The 17,274-nt window shown below is 39.4% G+C and overlaps 1 pseudogene; it reads right to left on the reverse strand.

Moving 5' to 3' along the window:
- Positions 1–1,332: 1,332 nt before the first annotated feature.
- On the reverse strand, positions 1,333–13,387 carry LOC131422976 (transcription factor IIIA-like; annotated as a pseudogene).
- Positions 13,388–17,274: the final 3,887 nt, after the last annotated feature.

Here is a 17,274-nt window from a genome sequence, read left to right on the forward strand (position 1 = left end):
AGTGTTGATTTTATTATTATCTCCAAATGTTATTTTTATTTTATTTACTAAGTCCAGTTTTTTGTTTCTCTTTTGGGGGTCCACATTGTCTATGGAAATGGCTCTGGAAAAATAATTTTAATTTTCTGAAGGGAATCAGAGAGAGAGCAAGGGTTAATTATCCACCCCCTATAACCTGAATATTGACAAAGATTTTTTGGATAGTAGAAGTTTAGGCTCACGTGGGGCCCATATCAGATGGGCAGGGTCCTGGTCATGGGACAATCTATGGTGAACAAGTCCTAGGAGAGTATGTACCGTAGTTCTGGCCTCCAGCTCTATGGGATGGGAGCAGAATCGAAAATCCATAAAGATAGGAAGATACATTATTAAAGTCTCATTGATAATTCATCTTTATATACATGTAAGCCAAATGTATTCCCCCTTTAAATATAGGAAAGGTCAATAGGAAGATTTTTTAAAGCTGGTGTGTGGTATGAGTCGGCTAAAGGGCCTTGAATTAAGAGAGATTAATGCAGGCAAGACAGACACCATATGGTGATTTGTTATTTTGTAACTGAAAGGAGAGTTCTGTGTGGAGCCCTTTAGGTCTCTCAATTAAACCAGCCGTCTGAGACCTATTGGGGAAGTGAGTTTTATTGAATGCCTTTTCTAAGAGCCCAGTATTATGTATTTTGAGAAATGAAATGTGTCTTGGGTACTGTCACTAATGTCTGGCAGTCCAAAGGGGATAAGGAGTGCCCTGATGAGGCCTTACACTGTGGCCTTAGGCTATGTAGAGATGCATGTGACCTTGATTTATACTTTGGGTATAAGAGGTTCTGTGAGATGAGAGGTTCACAGAGTTCTTTACCCTGAACAGAGGGCACAACTCTTAGGCAATGACTCAAGAATTTGTAAAAAATGTGTAGATGGGGTAACTTGCTGACTAGGACATCTGGTGCTAAAATGACTGTCTGAAGTTGGGCCCTGTCCTCTATCAGGGACAATTCTTGGCCCAATTCTTAGGCTCTGTCCTTCATTTTATTTTATTTTTTGTGAGGAAGTTTAGCCCTGAGCTAACGTCTGCCAATCCTCCTCTTTTTGCTGAGGAAGACTGGCCCTGGGCTAATATCTGTGCCCATCTTCCTCTACTTTATGTGGGATGCCGCCACAGCGTGGCTCAGCAAGCAGTGCATGGATGTGCGCCTGGGATCTGAAGCCCAGGCTGCAGCAGCGGAGCGCATGCACTTAACCTCTATGCCACCGCACCGGCCGCGTGGGCCCTGTCTTTTATCAGGGGCATACCAGTCAGGGGATGGAAGGGAGCACCATACTACTGAGCTCCATCATTTATGGTGATGGCAGTGACTTCCATACGTCTCTGAACTCCCACTGCTGTGCGTTCAGTTGATCCCAGGGGACTCCCCAGGTAGCTAAGATGTCTGGGAGAAGGGCGACCTTATCTAGCATCCGGGCATCTGGCAAGGGACTGAGGATAGGAGAGACCACTCCGTCCTCCAGGTGGAATATGCCAGAAAGCCCAGGTTTGGCTCCATCCTGTATCAAGGAGACCTCAGTAGAGGTGTTGAGCGTGAAGTGTGCTGCATTTATGACCCAAAGCATAATGGGCAACTGAGTATAGAGGGTCACAGGCTCAGGGACCTGTGAGAGCCACTATTTCTACGAAAGGCCAGTATGTGGCCAGTAATTTTTGCTCTAATGTTGTGTAGCACAGAGCCAAGGTTTCTAACATTAGAAGGCCAAGGGCAATCTATGGCTGTCATAGGTGTCCAGAGACTCCTTGAGGCGTGAGAAGAGGTTGCTAAAGCCTCTATAGTGAGGGAGTCTCTGAGGGCACTAACAGGAGTGCCTGTCAATTTTTTTTCTAAATCAGTGATTTTAATAAAAAGAAATGTGCTTCTGAGAGAAAGTAACTGAGCTTGTTGGCTTGTAGTCTTTTAAACAATACAATCTGATATTTAGGTGAAAGTAAGTATTGCACTTTTGAGATCAGTACCATTCAGTGCCTCTCTGTTTTTAGGCAAAGATAAGCCTTGTTGGTGTTTCCTTTTAGAAGGGATATATCCACTGAGATGAGAGGCCAAACTTGATTTTTCATGAGATGTTTTTACTTTGATCTTCATTTTCTTCCTGTCAGGATTGTGCACAACACCATACCTCATGAGACTGTATTTTGTTGCAAACCTTTTGCCACAGCCAACATGTTCACACATAAATGGGTGCTTTTCTTCATGAGAAGAGAAAACATGGGGCTGGAGACTAAGCACAGTCGTGAGTTCGCTTCTCCCACAGTCTTCTCTTGGACATTGACACACATCCCTTTCTGGTCCCCGAGGTTTTCATATGTTGCTTACCTTCACCTTTGTGTTTGAATGTTTGCTGACATACTTCACATGCTTTTTCCTTTTTTATGGGTTTCTCTCACATGTTTGCCACAACAGAACATCCCTTTTGACATAGGTAGCCCTCGTGGATCTTCCTGTGTCCTTTCAGACTGCTGGGAGGAGCAAAGTGTTTCCGCATCTTTCATGGTTTCCCTTGAAGAGTGATTCATTTTTCAGCTGGCACTGATGGATTTTCAGCTGCTGACATTTCTTAAAGGTCTTCTTATAACCTTCAAAACTGCATACATATTGTTTTCGCTGATTTTCATGTTTGCGTTCAAAATGTTGCTTCAAGTTTGATTTTGTGTTGAATTTTTATCACAGCCACTAGCTGCACAAATAAACAGCTTTTCTCCTGTGTGGATTGGGATGTGGTGACTCAGAGGATAGTCCTTGACGAAGGCTTTGCCAGACTTTTCATTGTCACAAACAAATCTCTCCCCTGTGCTTGCACAGGTGCACGTCTAGTTTCCAGGCCTTGTTGTAATCGGCTCTGCAGTCTGGTAAGGAGCAGAAGAAACTCCTGGGGACCCTGGGGAGCAGGGGGAAGGGAGCAAGAACATATTAGCCAAATATCTACTACCAAAATATTTACTGGTTTTTGACTGGATGAGGTCAGTAATTCAAAGATATTGGGTATTGGGTATGGGGATCTTACCGGATGGGACCACAGCATTAAAGTTGCAGTAATCCACCCTGAGGTGCTATTCTTTTTTCGTTTTTTTGCTTTAATTTTTGAGGATTTAAGAACAGGCAAAATTTGACTGTTCAACGGAGGAGCAGTGGGCATAATCACCCCTTTATTAATTAGGCCTAATATAATAAGTCTGAATTCTTGAAGGCCCTGTTTTAACTTACATTGGGCCCTCTTAACTATTTTAACTGGGAGGCCCAGGGGGTCCCTTTTTGTCAAGCCAATTTGTAATGCCAAAGACTATTTAGTTTCAATTTATTACTCATTGTTTCAGAGTGTCTACACCAAATGTGGGATATTCTAGGACAATGGATATTATGATTTTAGGAAATTTAGGCAAAGCTATTAGTTAAAGTGAAGAATACCTATTTTTTTCTAGTTCCTATTTAGTTACTCTTCTGAAATTAAAAGGGGTGCTACATCTAAATTTAGTGAGATCCTCTGGTAAAACTGTAATTTGAGACCCAGTATGATTATGTCCATGAAGCTTTGTCAATTGGTGCATTTTAGCAGTTGTTAAAGTTACTTTAAAGCCTATGCTGTAGAGGCACAAAAGGCAATCAGCGCCCTTTTTCACTTTTTGCTATAAAAATTTTGGGGGGAAATTTTGTATTTCCAATTGGGCCAAATTTTAGACCTTTGTTTGAATTTAATTACATACATACATACATATATATATACAAAATTTATTTACTTTTAATTTCTTCCTCCCCGATCTAGGTTTTTCCTTTTCATTATTTTCCCCCTGTTTTGGGCTTGTAGCCACCTAAGGCTGTGGTTTTAGTTTCCATTTCTGTCTGATAACTCATAGTGCAAACCTCCTAGGTGGTTACAAGAAAGGAGGGGAAGAGGTCCAGTGGCCCACCTTGCAGGCAGCTGGCTCTCGCTCTACCTTCCCAGTCCACCTTTAAAGGATTGGGGTTTTCACTTGAGAGCTGTAGCAGCCATTCCTTGGGACAGCGCAGTAAGCCCCATAGTCAGAAGTATCAGCCCCTTCTCATGCTTTGGTGGGGCACTTACTAAGGCCCAAGCACACTGTCTAGGGGTCTTGCCTTATTTAAGTAATTGGTTAACTGGCAGGTGTTCTGAAGGAGGGTGCTAGGATGAGATAGTAGTTTTCTTGCCTCTGAACCCCCCCCCCGGACACTGGGCGGCTGGTCTCCAAGGGCACAGCCCACGATGCTCCTGAGGGTCTAGGGAGCATAAAGTTCCCTGGTGACAGCAACAAGGTACGCAGCAGCAAAGAAGACAGGTAGCTGCTACCCCCACCGGAACAACATCAACAACAAGACCCAAGTGTCATTTGTCTACCACGGGGGTGCCCAACCAATATCTTCCTGCACAGGAGTCGCCTGAAACACAGACAAACCAGAGTTCTGCCCCAAATAATAATAAAGAAATGCCAACGTCAAAAAAGTAACAAGCCCCTGGAATAGGCCTCTGCCAAACAGACTGACTGGAAGCCTACTGCTATATCCTACCCTGAAAGTACCACTCAAGTGGCCCATCACTCCTATCTCCCTAAGGTGGGCCCATACCTGGGCTGGTATCTAGCCCCCAGGGTTGAGCCAACTAGCACTGACTATTTTGAATATTCTGAGAGACATGGCAACCACCAGCAGGTACAGTAGCAGGCTATAAGACTGAAACACAAGCTCAAATTTCATCCCTAACTGTGGTCTGGAACCAATTAGTAAGCCAAGAGCAGTCTCCTAAGAAGTTATCCAAGAGTCAGTGGTTATGGCCACAGTGCCAATTATTTTATACGACTTTAAGAATTCTTTTGACGGCAGGATTCAACACACTGACATTCATATAGATGAAAGGCCTAATTTTTTGTTACTTACAGCTACTAAGGAGAGATGGCGGCTAGGCAGGGCCACACAGGGAATTGCATCGAGGTAGTAGCCTACTTGAGCTGTAGGGGGCAGCTACGTAGGGTAGCTATGGCAAGCAGGGTGGGGTTGGTTAGGTTCTGTAGGCTCCCTGAGGATTGGCTCCTCCTAATTATTTGAATAATTAGCATAAGGGTTATCCTTAGTTGTCTCGTACTTGGGGTGATTAGGTGGTACAAAGTGTGAGAGCCTGATATGGGAAGTTTAACTTTTCAGAGCAACATGGTGGGTTTTAGCAATGTACAGGCTACACTCAGAAGTCTAAGGCAGCCAGACTACAAGGGCAAAAGCATAGCATTGCATAAATATTCAGGTCACTTCACAATTTATACGTATCTAGAGATTTCATTAGGAAATAATATGTTTAATGATTGAGAAATGCCTGTTTTTTTTCATTTCTTGGCACATAAACTGAATGTTGAATTAGGCACTCAATTTTCTTAATTACTTTTTATAAACATGAAGCACTGGTTCATTTGATGAGTTTCTTTTCAGAATTTTTCTGAAATTCCAATAAAATATAGAGAAATGACATCAACATTTTAAAACCTCCCATATGAGTGTTCACTTTGAAGCCTTGAGAGAGTTACTGAATTTCACAAAGTGCTATATTTGTAATAAACCTACTGACTAGGGAATTCCTAACACAGATTAATTAAGCAGGGACAGGCAAGAATAAAATATAATAGTTTTCCTAGTTTTGGCCATTTTTAAATGTTTTCAAAAAGAAAAAAATTAACACAGAAACTCTAATAAATGTAAATTTTAGGGCTTATTAGCACCTAAATTAATATAGCAATCTAGCGCAGCATTAAGATGTTATTACAATGATTTTATATAGATTTGTGCAAAGCAACTTCAAGTAGTCTTTAATACTGCTCAGCAATTCATCTGTTACTCTAGAAACTTCCTCTCTGAATTCCCCCAGTGATTAGTTCCGTTTTCCCCTCTTTCCCCCTACATCTCCTTCTTTCCTGTTACATTAGAGGCAGTTTTTTCTTTTCCTATCTAAGGCCACCCCTCCCGTCTGTGTGTTTGGACCTCGTTATACTTTCTCAGGAATTTTAGCCAACTTTCTTTTCCTGAATATTCACCCACACCTTCTCAACTAGATCTTTTCTGTCAGTATGTAATCCTTCCTAGTATCGTCCTTCACTTACAGCCTATCTTTCCTCCACTGCAAAGCCAATCTTAAAAAAAAAAAATTATTTGTGTTCTGCTGTTTTCATTTTCTCACCTCCTATGCATTTACTCTGAGCCAACATAGCTTATGTACCATTATTTATGGAATAATCCTTCCCAAGGTCATCAATGGCCCTCATTTTGCCAAATCTGGAGGACAATTTTAGTGCTTATTTCCTTGATTTCTCAGGAGCATCTGATACTGTTAACTCTTTACTCTTGAATTACCCTCTTACCTCAGCTCCCACGATGCTGTACTCTTGTACAATGCCAGAATTAAACTACCTGACTGAAAGCAACGTCAATGAAAGTGTAAGAAAAAAGACATGAAACACATCGCCAGTAAATCTGCTTGTCCAAAGATAATTATGTAATTGTTGCAGAGACTATCAGCTGTCCACTAAAATCCCTTCTCCCTTGTTTTGTAGAACCTGGGCATATTGTAATTCAGCTGTATCACTTTCTTCAGCCTCCCTTGCAGTTGGCTGTGACCATGCACTGAAGTTCCCTCAAAAGGTATGTGAGAAGCACTATAATTGTTTTATGAAACTTCCTACATATCTTGCTCTGTGCTCCTTCCCCTTTCATGTGGGCATGTTGGGGATGGCAGAGATGTAGTCAGCTTGGGTCTCTGAATGACTATGTGGAACAGAGGCACTCCCCTCTCACCGGCATACACACCCATCTCTCCTATAGACTTCAAACATCAGTCTGCATCAGAAACACCTGGAAGGATTGTTTAAACACCGATTGCTGGCCCTCAGTACCAGAGTTTCTGATTCAGTTGATCTAGAGTGGGACTCAAGAATGTTCTTTTCTAACAGCTCTCATGTTTTGGGAAGTGCTGCCCTAGACTATCGCATAGAAAGCAACAAATGTCTACTTTTTTTTAGCGATTACATTTTGAGTCTTTTGTTAAAGCACTTTAGCTTCCCCTATCTAATTCAGAAATGATTATGGAAAGTTGGTCAAAATTATCCTATTTTCATTTTGGCATGAGCATCCAATTTGACATAGAATACAACAAAACCTTGTAAACACATTGAGTGGGAAATGAGTCAAACTGTCTAAATTCTCTAGTTTCACCTGCCTATAGATTGTCCTTTTTTTCCTAAAACTGACCTCCAGTTCCCAGGCCACAGTGTCTTGACCAAAGATGCTCAAATGCATGAATAATTAAGGAATTAAGGCTTAGAGCAAAAGAAATAAGGGGGCAAGAAATGGAGGAGAAAAGGCACTTCTTAAAGCAACATGATTTTGGATTTTAAAAATAAGAAATAGAAAAATAAAATTTGTTCCAAAATTTGTCCTGTATTTTGGGCAGGGGGTGAGGGGCTGGGGAAGGAGAGGAATGTGTGTTGTTTGGAGCCAAGATACAAATTACAAATGCTGTTCAGAGACAATAGGTGCACTGGATAGGACAGCAGAAATGGTCACTGATTCAACTTCTGTAACTGATTAGATGAGAAACCTTGAATAACTGAGTTCAGCCCTGAGGGGAGTGATCCAGAGCAGCCGTAAGATCCCTACCAGATCTGACAATCTGTGACTCTGTTACTGAATTGCTTATTTTATGACAAGGCAAAGGAAAAGACCTCAATTGTCCTGTAATGACACATACATAGTAGGCTCAAAACATTTTTAATGGACATATATTTATTTTTTATGATGCCTAAATAGAGTAGAGAGAGGTTTCTAGCCTTAAATGACACATTTCAGTTTAAATGCCTTGGACTTCTTTTTTTCTTGAAAAAAAGATTTAAGGCATGAAAGGGAAAATTGAGAAATGCCTGTTCTTAGCAATTTCCAAGTAGTGCAAGACGAAGAGAGCTTATACTCTTCCAAAGACAATTTTGTATAACAGCTTTACTAATATTTAGTGTTTCAATTTGTCTCAGGTTTAGGAGATACTTTTATTTAATTATCTTCTAAATGTCCTTAGGCCATTTAATGACTAAACAGACGTTTTTCCTTTCCCATTATCATTCCTATAACCAGGATTGAGTTATTTAAATTGACAGTTTCTTCATTGGTTGACATTCAAGATACCTTGAATTTTTCAAGAAACCATTTAGACAAAGTAATGAGCTCCTGTTTTCCTCCTTTTGTCCTTTGATTTGAATCATAAACCCTAAAGACCACAAAAATGTTGTCCCTAGATTATCAAAGATATGCTAAATTATCTCCTGAAAGTATATCTTATAACTTCTTACCTTCTCATATCTCTCTCCCATTTGACTATTACTTGAAAACAATGGAAAAACTTCCAAGCAAGAACAAAGTATGGCAAATTAGGCAAACTAGAAATTAAAAGAATAATTTGAAGAACCAAGGAAGTCTAAAGTTAATCTGATTTTGTAAGGCAGGAAGAGAATTGACGGATGACTACAATGTGTTTTAAAGGCACAGTCACTGGAAACAAAAGACATGAGAGGCTAAATTCTAATGTTAGTGTTATTCGTAAGAATATTAGAGAACTTACATGCTTTAACGTGTAGAAAACTTGACAGTAATATGGGAGGTCTGGTCTTAAGCCCCAGCTGCTCCATCCCACATTTTACAAGGCTAACGGTTTATTGAGTGAACTAAATTTGATGAAAATGTGTTTCAGAAGCCCCTTTATTTTTCACCAACTATTCCTCTTAAACATTCCTTTTGGATCAACCTTCCCTGCCCATGATTGCACATTATGCAAATCTCATAATTTCCAAGTTACTTCCAATTCTTTTTCAATCATTATGATGCATTCTTAGTTGTTCAAAGGTTCAATCCAGTCTCAATCAGAGCTCCAATCTCTAATTCCATCCAAAGCTTCTTTCTTCTCTGTAGCTCAAGACTGGCCCATGGCTCAAAGGCTTTTAGTGAGAAACAGCATTTTGACTTTCTTTCACTGTCCCTCATCTTTCCCTTCCTTCTTTTGCTGCTTCCTCTTGGACTGAGGAGAGAAAGGGAGAATTGTGGAAGAGGTAACAAAGTCTTTCTTCTCTCCTATTTTTGTAGTCTGGCCTTTGTTGTTTTTGCATGACGGCATTCACATATGGTTGCTCTCTTAGGGCACATATGTGAATTTTTTCGGAGGCTGGTGGAGATCTCCACCATGCATTGTACTGTAATGTGTGTTAGGCTCTGGGGACTCTCTTCTTGGCAAGCTTGCCTCTTTCCTGGGACGCATTCAAGAAGACTGAAGCTGGGCTACTCTATTCTGCCTCTATTGGCTCATGAATCCTTGCCATTTCCAATGGTGGGAGTGCAGGCCACTTCACCACCACAGGTCTCTCTGCAGTGGTGGACTGTTCTAGCCACTCCCACTCACAGAAGACTCCAGGCAATAAACAGCTCTAAGCCTCCATGTACATGAATGCCTCCACCCTGCAGGGACTCAGTTAAGCACTGTCTTGTGCTCTATTCCAAGGGAAGATGCAACATGAGACCGTGAGGTTCTGTGGCTCATAGCATTCAACCATGGTGTGAGATGTGGTCTACCTCTCTTAAGGGCACTGCCAGTCTCTGTATGCTTTTCTTACATCACCTTGCCTTGGCAGGGAAAGAGCCTCCACGTCCCAGTACTCTCTTCTGAGCTCACAGCTCAACAACCCAGATGAATTCCCTATTTCCATAAACTCCTCTAGACCTTATCTAAGCTGAAAGAGTGTGAGTGTGACCTGTATTAAGTGACTAGGAAGAAGCATTCAGTGCAGCCCCTCTTATTTTATCAAAGCAACAAGAAAGGCTCAGAGGAGAGCTAAGTCCATCTTAGACAAGGAATTCGATTTGAGGATGACACACAAATATAAGCCACATGGACCATAGTCACTGGCCTCACTTATCTCTGGAAGGGAGGAATGGGCGCTGTGAATCTGCTTGCTGGCCTCCCCTTGGCAGGGAGGGTCTTTTCTCTTGGGAACTGGGCTCCCAAACAGAGAGTGTTGGACAACAAACTGTTGGGATGGAGGGTGCAAACTAGGCTGTGGCAGAGAGGAGGAGCACAAGTCAGCTCTGGGCAGTAAGCTTCCTCGTGCCCTGGCTAGGCTCACTCTGCTGTTCCTCACATGGCCACACATAAGCCTCACTTGCTCAGGACCTAAGACCTGTGAGAGTGGTAGCACTGGTGGGTCATCTTCTGTGGGAAGGGACATCTTCACTGTGATAACAGCTAAGCTGCCCCTTAACAGTTATCAGCATGGTATTTCCAGCCATTTCATCAAATTAATATTGATATTCAGTCATTCCAAGACTAAGGCACTAGGCTTTGGAATGATTTTATACCCCAGTAAGCATACTGTTATTGCTGCACTATCACTGCGGGATTGTCTTATTGGCAGTGTAGGTCCATTTTGCAGAGACGGAAGCAGAGTGTTTCTGGATTGAAGAATACTGTTGGATGTCTATTAATAAAGGGCTGCTGGACCACCAGAGCAGGTGGTCTCTGATATGGAAGAAGCGTATTTGATGCTGATTGTGAAAACCTGTAATGAATAAATATTTCCCCATGAAACACAAAAACAAAAACTTGCCCTGCCATCTTTTATAAGTAATGTAAGAGTTACTTGTAACTACTTGGCACTCTATTTAAAATACAGGAGCAATTTCTGCCAATGATTATAAGCTTTGAAGCACTGGTTGAGAGTATAGGAAAAGAACATTTAACACTCCGTTACAGAGGTGTTGTGATATTGAACAAATTACCTAACTTTTACTTGAGTTCTTCAGCTGGGCTGCTGTATTAATGTCCTATTGGTACTATAACAAATTACCACCAACTTTGTGGCTTAAAACAACACAAATTTATTCTCTTACACTTCTGGAGGCCAGAAGTCTCAAATCCAGTTTCACTGGGCTAAAGTCAAGGTGTTGACAGGGCCAGTTCCTTCTAGAGGTTCTAAGGGATTATCCATTTCTTTGCCTTTCTTTGCTTATAGAGGCCACCTGCATTCATTGGCTCATACCTCTTCCTCACATCACTTCAACCTCTTGTTTCCAATATCTGTTTCCTCTCTGATCTCCTGCCTCCTATTGTAAGAACCCCTGTGATTACACGGGCCCACCTGAACAATCCATGATAGATCCTCATCTCAAGATCCTTAAGCTAAATCACGTCTGCAAAGCGTATTTTTGTAATCAGGTGTCATTTAGAAGTTTTGGGGATTAAGATGTGGATATTTTGGGGACACTCAGATTACTATAGTTTTTTTAAGGATTAAATTAGATAATATACATAAAGTACTTACCATGATGTGAGGCACACATTAACACTCAGCATATGTTCATTTTATTCCTTCTACCTCCTCATCCTGTTTACTAGGTTGTATGATTTTGGTTAAGACACTGGATCACTAAAGGACCTTTGCTGCCTCATCTGTAAAACTAGATATATTTATAACACTTCCTCTAGGGAAATAATGATGAACAAGACTTAACCTCTGCTGTCTTTAAGTCCTTAAGTACACATTCTGTTCAAGGGAGCAGACAATAAAATAGTTATATATAGTATTAATTAGTGCCGTAAAACAATTTAGTCAGGGAAGAAGAGCCAGAATGATGGGGGAGGGCAGGATCACGCATGGTCTACTCCCTCTGTTCATTTAGCACGTGTTAAATGTCCCCTCCATAGAAAGGACTTGATTGACCATAAGACCTAAAAGAGTGTTCCTGCCCACTCTACCCATCATTCTCTCTCTTTTTCCCTGAGTTAAATTTTTATTACACTAATTACTATCTCATATTATATTTATTATTTTATTTACTATTTTATTGTCTGCTCACTCTCAGGACGATGAGGGTTAGGTTGCTCTTATTCATCATTATATGCTGAGAAGAGTCTGACAGGAATAGGAGCTCCATTAATGTTTATCAAGTGAATTAAGGGGCTATATATATCTCACTAAATACTAACATTAAAATTCTATATATTTCTCTTAAGAAATAGTGGTAGATACACAGTTGTTTCACATCTAACTGGTAAAAGACATGCAAATAAATTGTTGAGTACATTTACCCAAAGATTGTAGTAAAACTCAATAGTGAACTTGTGTGACTCTTTATCAGAAACTTATACTTTTTTTTAACAACATCTATGCCAGAGGATAAATGAATTGAAAGAGACTCCAATTCATAAATAAAATGTGAGAAGATAATCTGTATACAGAATTTATTTTAGAGCTCTCATACAAATATCTATACTTGAAAAAGTTGTTGAAAATGTTTCTCTCATAATCTTTTTCTGAAAATTGAGTAACTATAGGATGTATAAAGGAGAGAGAGTATTTTACCACAGATAGGGTAGGAAGCATACAGTATTACAAACATGTATGTAGATCTATAATAATTATGAAAATAGGAAAGTATTTCAATTCTAGGTAGACTGAATATTTTAATCTACATATATATTGATTTTAATCCAATTAATATAGATAATTCATAAAAACATAGGTTTATTAAAGTGAAAGCATGAGATAGTCTTTAAATAAAAAACATATTCTAGCTGAAATTCAATTCCAATTATACAGGTTATAATTGACAATTTAAGTTGGTGACATGTTTACAAATCAGCAACTCCTAATTTACGGTTTTCAAGATGATGGTCATTTAAATTGATGTCCTTGTTAATCAATTGTTGATTGAAAATAACAACCCATGGTATTTACTTGTTAGTTCAATTAGTCACCTTATATATATTATTTTGTTTAAATATGCACATTGGTCAATAATGAGATTCTAGATTTGGAAATATCTTTTAGTAAATAATATTCAACAGAAAATAATACTGCTTTTTAAAAAAAAAATCTCATTCAAGAATCTGATTTATTTTCAAAATTGAGGTTGGTGTATGTTATCTAAACAAAATTTAAACAGTTTTCCTAAAATATATATTGGTTATCTGATCTATAAAAATTAAAAGCAGAGTTCATGTACTATTTAAATATATATCACTAGCCCAGAAATTTCCACTTGTTCCACTGTCTACATTATAACTCAACTTGGTTGTTTTGAGAATTGGTGAATATGAGTACTCCAAATTGTTTACAAGCTACATTTTTCCATGATAAGGTCAAAAAATATATTTTCAGTAAAAGATACCAGAGGGCATCAGGATGAGTTATGCTCAGTGAGTATAGCCTTTCAAGTATCACTAGTTCCTTTAGGGTTGATGTGCTCAGAAGGTGGTGAGCGGATTTTGCTTGTGCAGGATGAGGTTCTGCCAGGTTGTGAGAAGCAGTGGGTGGAGACATCACCTAACTTCTCACTCTTCTATGGCAAATTAAATATGACCACAAATGCTTTGGCACTCTTCTCATCAAGAGTTGGGGTCTCTTGGCCCTCCCTTTTAATTTGGGCTGGCCTATGACAACTTTGACCAATAGAGTTTGGCACAAGTGAAACTATGCCAGTTTTAGGCTTAATTTTTAAGAGTATGGGTGGCTTCCACTTTGGTCTCTGGAGCCCTGAGCTTCCACAAAAGTAGTCCAGCTACCTTGCTAGAGATTCCATATGGTAAGGCCCTGAGACTACATTAAAAAAGAAAAGAAGAGAAACCTAGCCAAGCCCAGTCTTCCAGCAATCCCCACCAAGGCACAAGACATGTGGGTGAAGCAGTCCCAGACCCTCCAGTTCAACTCAGCCCCCAGCTGAATACCACCTAGTGATCCTAATCATTTCCACATGGAGCAGAAGAATTGCCCAGCTGAGGCCTGCATGAATGTCTGACCCCAAAATCACAAGATATATTAAAGTAGTTGTTGTTTTAGCCACTAGCTTGTAGGGGCGTTTGCTAGGCAGCAATAGGTAACCAGAAAAACTCCTAAATAAGTCACCTTGAAACTTTAGCATCATTACCTTATATGTTTGAAAATAGTCATTGTCAAGCCAGGTCAACAGATCCAACTCCAGAACTGGATGCAGTGTCTTTATATTGCCAGGGCCATCCTTCTGCCGTGGCTCCAGCGATGAATCGTGGAGACAAATGTCTCACATTTGCACAGTGAATCAGAACTATGTAATGTTATAATGAGCATGCAAAATCACTCATGTTCTGCTTTACACGGTCTAGGAGAAACTGAGAAGGGCACCTCTGTCAGTGTACACATACTTCAAAATCAGCTGGTCTAAAGCAGATCAACTTGATTTCCTTCTTTAGGAAAGAGCTAACTGCTCAATCAGTTAGATTCAAGACATTAGAACCATTTTCAACTGCTGCTCAAATAAAATTAATATCAGAACTCTGTAACATCTGCCATTTTTAAAATCGATTGCAATATCTTTGTCTTACCCCCATTTACTGATTTGAGGTCTTCATTACCTTTTGCATAGTTTCCCAAATTCATTCCACTAATATTTTCCTGATTTCATTTTCCATATTAAAATCTTTCAATGATTCCTAATTATATATGATATGAAGGATCAATTCTTCATCTTTGTTTTCAAGTCCTTCCATAGTACTATAGCATTTTCTGCTCTCTACTCCCAAACTCACTTTTTTATTTTTTAATGCTAGTCAGTAGATCTGTGATCAATAATATCCAATCCTGAAGAAGAAAAAAATGGAAAAAAAATAGTATATTCTTATCTGGGTAAAGAGAAAGCTGATAGTGAGGATCATATCAACAGACCTTGTAAATTATTCTAGATGAAGTTTTAAATGTAAAAGAAAATATTTTAGTCCATCCATGTTCTAGAATTTTTGTCCAGGGTGAAGGTAGCATAATAGAGTTGAATAGGTAAAATGGCTCGTGTCCATATACTTGGAGGCTTTTCAGATCATCAATGGGGATTAAATCAATTGAGAAACTTCTTGATGGGCCCTCTTAAGGGTACTAACTCATAAATCTCAATAATAGACTTAGGGACCAAGGAAAACGACAAGAAACATTTCCCCTTGGTGAAAATATCTCTACTAACAGCCCACAACCAACCAGCATATATCCTCTGCTTCTCTTAACCTACCAATCTTAAACTGATATTCTGTTTTGCACAACCCCCATCTTAAAACCACTCAAACCAAGATCCAATACCCTATAAAAGCCCATTATAACTTTTTCAGATTGAGAACCTCCTCAGGCTTGCCTGTGGAGTGTTCTTCCTTGCTACACCAAGCTAAATAAACTTAGTATTGTATGAATACAGGTGTTCCCCTGTTACTCCTCAAGGAATGGGCTTTAAAACTACCACTAACTCAACATGTAGTCTTGGCCTAGATACTTAATAATCATGAAGCTCATTTCTCTCTCCTTGTGTAATACTGATAATATTTATCTTGTAGAATATTGTGGGGTTTAGGGACAAGATATGAAAAGTAACTAGTGTGGTATATAGTAGAGAGCAAACATTAGTAAATAATGGGTAATTATTTTATTAGTATATATAAGTTGTTTTTTTTTTTTTAAATACACATTCTGCCTAATAGAAATTTGGTGGTGTTCCTGACATAACTCCTGGTTTATTTCTTTTAAACTTACTTTTCGTAGTAGCCCATGTCTGGGAATATAAATCTGAATGAACTGTCAGACAGGGATATCTTCAATAGGGATGACTAATGCTAATTTGGAGGACTGAATAGAATGTTCACAGTCTATTGGCTTTTGAAAACTATAACTAAAACTGGATTCAATGACCTTTCAAATTTTTCTGTCCTTATTAAATCATGCATCTAGAAGAGGAAAAGTCAGTGTCCTGTACTTTGATGTGATCAGAATTTGATCAAGAATAAGGGAGAGGAAACAGAGGAAGCATTATAAGAATTTTTGAGACAAATAACAAAAGTATTTTAATAAAATGATGGTAAAGTAACGATAAAATGCAGAGTGCTTCCAATTTGCTGTTATAGTGCATGCAATTTCAAAATATAATTAATTAGGGAGGAGACCAATGCCAAGGTCAGGTTCCCTAGGAGGCAGACTCTAAGACTCTGACATTTGGTTTAGAGGGTAGAGCTCTTCAGAACAACACCTGTGACAAAGTTAAGGAAGCAGGGTTGGGCAGAGGGAGAAGGCGAACCGCAATAGGGTTTACACAGAGGACTCCGCTGATTCCTTGAGGAGCTCTGGAGTTGGTGTTCCACTTCAGAGATTTCCCAAGTTGAGGCAAAGGGGCTCAGCCTTTGTACCCTTTTATTCCTCATCAGTCAGTGGAGATGCAGAACGAAATAGTATTGGGGAGGGTCTTGGCAGTGAGCCAGGCAACACCCCCAGGTGCTGGGGGAACTATCGCATTGGTCTTAATGGGGGATCTACATAGCGTACCTCAGCATCCACTATAGTGAATTTACAACTTTATCTACTTCTGTGCATTAGGACATATTATCTGATATCTTCTATTTGACCTGTGAGGAAATAAACCAAATAAATATTAATTTAACATTTATTTAGGAAAGAAGTTTTAAAAAGTCGACATTATTAAATCCAGTATTAAGCTTTTCTTAAGGTAATTACCACCTCCCCTTACGTGCATGCAGATCATTGTGCTGGGGTTTGACAACTGCTTTCATTTCACTTCTCTTGCCTGTATTTACTCTTTGAAGTACTAAACTAGGTTTATGTGTGGTGGAGATGAATGTCTTCAGTACTGAGTTGCTCATGCTTTTGTTCTTTCACCGTATTTTTTCTTGGTTCCTACTTATTATTTCGTCAATGGCATAACAGTTTAGCTCTAATTTTGCTCTTTTTCTTGCTTAAAATTGGTGGGAAGCTGCCTGAGACAAGTGGTGCACCAAGTGCAGCAAAGCTATTGACTTATTTCCGTTGAATATTCAATTGCTTTTGCATGGAAGAAAGCAACAGCTTTAAAAGTGTTTATGTGAGACATACATCATATACTGATTTATGAGTTGAAACTGTCCCCAAATGCATTTGGTTTACATATGAGACTGTTACCACTGGATGAATTTATTTACATGGTGATATAAAATAAAACAACCATTTATGATATTTGTATCTGTTTTGATTTTTCCTTCATTCAGTTTCTGAATGTCACTTAAATGTTGATCTGTTAGTCTATTTCCTGCTGCAGTTCCCAGACCCATCAAGGCTACGTCCAGTACTTCATCAAGCAAACATGGGAACTTAATAAATCATTTTCTAATGTGGATCACATGACTAGGTAGCAAAATGCTTTTGTAATAAGA

Source organism: Diceros bicornis, chromosome 3 (assembly GCF_020826845.1).
Source record: "Diceros bicornis minor isolate mBicDic1 chromosome 3, mDicBic1.mat.cur, whole genome shotgun sequence".
Lineage (NCBI taxonomy): Eukaryota > Metazoa > Chordata > Mammalia > Perissodactyla > Rhinocerotidae > Diceros > Diceros bicornis.